This window comes from Macaca mulatta, chromosome 7 (genome assembly GCF_049350105.2).
Source record: "Macaca mulatta isolate MMU2019108-1 chromosome 7, T2T-MMU8v2.0, whole genome shotgun sequence".
Lineage (NCBI taxonomy): Eukaryota > Metazoa > Chordata > Mammalia > Primates > Cercopithecidae > Macaca > Macaca mulatta.
Window position 1 is genome coordinate 60,236,750 of NC_133412.1, and position 5,263 is coordinate 60,242,012.

General features: G+C 44.7%; 1 pseudogene; it reads right to left on the reverse strand.

Annotated features, from left to right (window-relative positions):
* Positions 1 to 217: 217 nt before the first annotated feature.
* On the reverse strand, positions 218 to 623 carry LOC114679264 (peptidyl-prolyl cis-trans isomerase NIMA-interacting 4 pseudogene; annotated as a pseudogene).
* Between the last annotated feature and the right edge of the window lie 4,640 nt (positions 624 to 5,263).

A 5,263-nucleotide genomic window follows, 5' to 3' on the forward strand; every position in this document is an offset into this window, starting at 1 on the left:
CTGTCCTCTGGGTTCCTTCACCTTAGCCACAATGAATGCTCTTAATAAAGTAGGAAACAAATGGTGATCACCACCTCATATTTTTCTGCCAGGCAGAAAAACTTCCTGACAATTTTACAGGATTCAAACACCCTTTCCTGTGGGGTTAGAAATTTCTAAGTGTGCCCTTTTCATGGGCTTAGAAAAATCTTTTTTCTTTTCAGTCTTTCATATGATTTTATTTTCTTCCTTCAACCATAATACTATGATATCCAAATTTTGTCTTAACCGGTGAGTCTGTAAACACAGGCTTATCTCTCCCACTTACAGGCAAGGCAAATATTGCTTCTTGAAATGGTCCCACCATGGACCCTCTGGTCATCTAACCCAAGTGTCCCCTTTGCCTGGCTTTATCTTCACATTTTATGTGGCCACTTCATTGAATCTCATTCCAGACTTTAACTTTTTCATGACTTCCGTGACTTTGCCATGTTTTTCACATAGAACGTGTCTGACCTTTACTGCATTGCCACCACCTTGGGACCTTGAGCCTTCTTGTTAGCGCTGTCACTCCCAGAGGCTGCTCCCCCTCTCCCAACTTTTCAAGAACCACTTTTTCCTTTGGGCGGCATCTTGGAAACTTGCTGTTGAACTATCCGGGCTTAGAAATTCTAACTCCATGGAAACGGTGTTTGAATCGTCTGAAAATGTCACTGGAATCTGAAACATAAAATTGTCATATTTTCCAGGCTCAGTAAAGATCTCATCACAATAAAGTCTTCCAGAATCTACCTCTGAATCCCCCTAACACATCTCTCTTCTCTTCTTACACTTACTAGAACCAAGAGTAGCTTCAACTGGAACAGTATTAATTGTGGGAGCTCCCCGCTGAGACGGAGGCACAATTGGAAGAAAGAGAAAGTAAAAAAGAAATTGCTGGTTGCAAAGAAGTTGCTCCTGAAGGGGTTCTGTGGACTGCTTGACTGCCCCTACATATCACTCATTAGCATCTCATCTTCAGCTTCCATTCTTAACCCTGCCCTCTTCTCTCTGAGAACCTCATTAAGAGAACCAGTTCCCTTAAGAATATTACCTCCTTCCAGGCAACTGAAAATTACACTATTTCTGCATCCATCTTCATCTTCACCCCAGTTTCATTCCTCCTGTTTACGACTGTTCCCCACACCTGTGCCTTAGGCATCCCCCCTGCCTCACCTCCTGAGGAGCTTTCTTCATCAGTCTTTACATCTCTGCCTTAGGCCTGAAATCTCTCCCTCCCTCCTGGCCCTTTCCCCTCAGTGAATAAACATGTCTGTATTTCCCATTTAAAAAAAAAAAAATCCTACCTTAATCCTGTATGGTAGACAGAATATTACACTCCCCACCAAAATCTGTCTACCTCCTACTCCCTGGAACCTATGAATGTTACCTTACATGGCAAAAGAGGCTTTGCAGATGTGATTAAGGTAAAGATCTTGAGATGGGGAGATGGTCCTGGATTATCCAGGCAGGAACAAGGTAATCCCAAGGGTCCTTACATGAGGGAAACAGGAGGGCCCGAGTCAGAGAAGGAGAAGGAGTTGGGACAACAGAAACACAGATCAGAGTGATGCCATTGCTGGAAAAGGGCCATGAGCCATGGTCTCCATAAAGTGGAAGAGGCAAGGAAGAGGTTCTCTTTTAGAGCCTTCAAAAAAACAAAATAAAGCAAAACAAAAGAAAAACAGCCTTGATGACACCTTAATTTTAACACCATAAAACCCATTTTTGAACTTCTGATATCCCATAACTGTAAGACAATAATGTTTTTGCTGGTGGTGGTTGTTTTTTGTTTGTTTGTTTTTGAGACAGAGTCTTGCTCTGTCGCCCAGGCTGGAGTGCAGTGGCGTGATCTCAACTCACTGAAACCTCTGCCGCCTGGGTTCAAGTGATTCTCCTGCCTCAGCCTCCCTAGTAGCTGGGACTACAAGTGTGCACCACCATGGTCAGCTAATTTTTGTATTTTCGATAAAGACAGGCCTTCACCGTGTTGGCCAGGATGATCTCGCTCTCTTGACCTTGTGATCCGCCTGCCTCAGCCTCCCAAAATGCCGGGATTACGGGCAGGAGCCACCGCGCCCAGACTGTTTTGTTGCTTTAAGCCACTAAGTTTGTATAATTTGTTAGGACAGAAAGTGGAAACTAATACACCTCACATCCCTCTTTAGCTAATTTTCAAACACTGTCCTCTCTTTCTCATGCAAACTTCTTTATCAGCTCAATTCATTTTCTCATTAATTCTCCAAATCACTGTACTCTCTCCCCAGATTGCACTCAGTATATTTTCCTACCAATTCTCATCCTGGAATATTCCCATCACTAGAATTTTATCTCTCTGTATCCTCAGAGTATTAGCTATAGGCCAGGCGCGGTGGCTCACGCCTGTAATCCCAACACTTTGGGAGGCCAAGGCAGGCAGATGGCTTGAGCTCAGAAGTTCAAGACCAGCCTGAGCAACATGGTAAAACCCCATCTCTATCAAAAATACAAAAAGTTAGCCGGGCATGGTGGTACACACTTGTGGTCTCAGCTACTCAGCAGGTTGGGGTGGGGTAATCACCTGAGTTTGGGAGGCAGAGATTGCAGTGAGCTGAGATCAGATTGTGCCACTGCACTTTCTAGCCTGGGCGACAGAGTGAGACACCATTTAAAAAAATAATAATAAAATTCAAAGTACATAATAAACACAAAATTTTCTCTTAAAACAAAAACTATTGCCTCTGGCCCTAGTTGCCCTGAGCCTTGTTTCTTCATGAATAGCAGACCCTCCTCTGCTCTTGGGGTTTTCTCCTTTCTATGGATAAAAATCTCTGTGTAAGTGGATTTCTTGGAAGAAGGGAGAACATGGAAACAACTGGTAAAAGTTATTCTACTCATTGCTCATGTCTTTCACATCCCCCTGTGCCCTCTGTCAGCCCTGGTGCCTCACCCTGCACAAAGCTCAGCCCACCATTCCTTCACCCAAACCACAGTCCCTTATTTCCTAAAGCCCTCCTCCAGCTTCCGGTTAGGTCCATCAGAATCCTGCACCTCTCAGCCATTCACAGCATAGCTCGCCCTTGACTTCCTGAGGACTTCAACATGTAAGCAAGGCCCTGGCTCCTCTTCTTTCCCCAGTGTCAAGGTGACCCTCTGAGCCTGTCCTGGTCTCTGAGGTCGCTGTTCTGTCTCTTCCCAATGCACTGTCTCCTGGACCCCACACTGGTGGTGCCACCTCGGGAGATGAGGCAGATGGCACATTGAAATATCTTGAATGTCACTGAGTAGAGGCTGTTCTCATAGGTACCGAATCCCTCTCTTTATTATTTGCTATATCACATTGAAGGGTCTGGGTGAGTCCTCTGTAGGCATTGGCCCCTCCATTGAAGAGAACCGATTGCCTCTTATCTCTGCCTCAGCAACTGTTGTGTCTGCTTGGCCCGCTTGCTTTTTACACATAACATTTTTGGCATCTAGTTTTCTCAGCTTGGCTGACACTTGATGCTACCACATTTCCAGTGTTTTGTTTTGTTTTTTTTTTTTTTCCTCTATTTGGACTCCAAGGTTCTGAGACAGAGAGTCTTGACTCTAACTCCTCCTTGAAGAAGACTCAGCAGCTCAAAATATCCTCCACCCCATGCAAGCATGCTCTAGAATGGTTTCCTGGGGGACAGACAGCAGCTGGCCATGCAGCAGAAGCCACACTCTGTGCCGACTAGCTTCTTCAGGGTCTCTTTTCTTTTCCCTGGTTAAGAACAAGCTCATGTTCTTCAGCCATTACCTCCTCCACCAAAGACCTGATGGGACTGACAAAAAGCAACAACCGATAAACAAGAGCAAGCTTTAGCATCTTAAAAATATGCTCGCCAGAGTTTATTTTACATTTTCAGTTGAAGCGTGGCAAGATAAAAGTGAGAGACTCTTGTACATGTATGCCTCAAGCTCAGAAGATCAAACAATTCAAATATAAATTCCAGAAAGATCTATTAGAACAGGGAGAAACCTGGTCAAAAATGAAAAGAAATTTCCCCCAGCTACAGGGAAACACTGATTTTCAAATTAAAAGACCCTACAAAGTGTGGGGCAGGATGACTGAGAAATGACCCACACTCAGACACATCATTGCAACATTTCAGAATACCAAAAATGAAGCAAACAAGTCTAAAACTTCTAGACTCTAGAGAAAGAAAAATAGGTTACTTAAAAAGAAAGAAGAGATCGGGCGCAGTGGCTCACTCCTGTAATCCCAGCATTTTGGGAGGCTGAGACGGGTAGGTCACCTGAGGTCAGTAGTTCGAGACCAGCCTGGCCAAGATGGCAAAACCCTATCTCTATGAAAAATACAAAACTTAGCTGAGCATGGTGGCAGGCGCCTGTAGTTCCAGCTACTCAGGAGACTGAGGCACAAGAATCACTGGAACTCAGGAGGTAGAGGGTTTTTTTGTTTGTTTGTTTTTGTTTTTGTTTTTTTTTTTTGAGACGGAATCTCACTCTGTCACCCAGGCCGGAGTGCAATGGCGTGACCTTGGCTCACTGCAACCTCCGCCTCCCAGGTTCAAGCAATTGTCCTGCCACAGCCTCCCTAGCAACTAGGACTACAGGCAAGTGCAACCATGGCCAGCTAATTTTTGTATTTTTAGTAAAGACGGGGTTTCACCATGTTGACCAGGATGGTCTCGATCTCTTGACCTCATAATCTGCCCACCTCGGCCTCCCAAAGTGCTGGGATTACAGGCACGAGTCACTGCACCTGGCCCCCAGGAGGTAAAGGGGCTTCTGCCTCCAAAAAAAAAAAAAGGAAGGAAGGAAGAATTAAACGTAAGATTCCCATCAGTGATACTTGTTGACAATAGAATACCTTGCTCCCCTGATGGAGCAGTTTCTTTAAAAGTTTAGCTAACTGATTAGTCAGAAGAAATGAGATCCAGGAAGCAGTAGCTCCAACCCAGCCCAGCCATAAAGGGATGTCCCATTATGACACTAATGCAAAGGCCTAGAGAAAAAAACACTGCAAATTGCAACAGACTGACTGAAATAAATTTACATCATAAATTCAATGATCTCACCTTATGTCCACAAATACCTATTACACACCTGTTATTCAGCCAACAAAGCACAGAGGATATGATGATGAGAGAGACAGACTGTCCCTGCTCTCATGAAGCTTACAGTCTAGCCCAGAGGACACTCTCTGTGGCCAGTCCCAGCATTTCTTCCAAGTACACAGTCTGGCTGTTCTCTGGCTCCATCCCAGGACTGCAGTTCT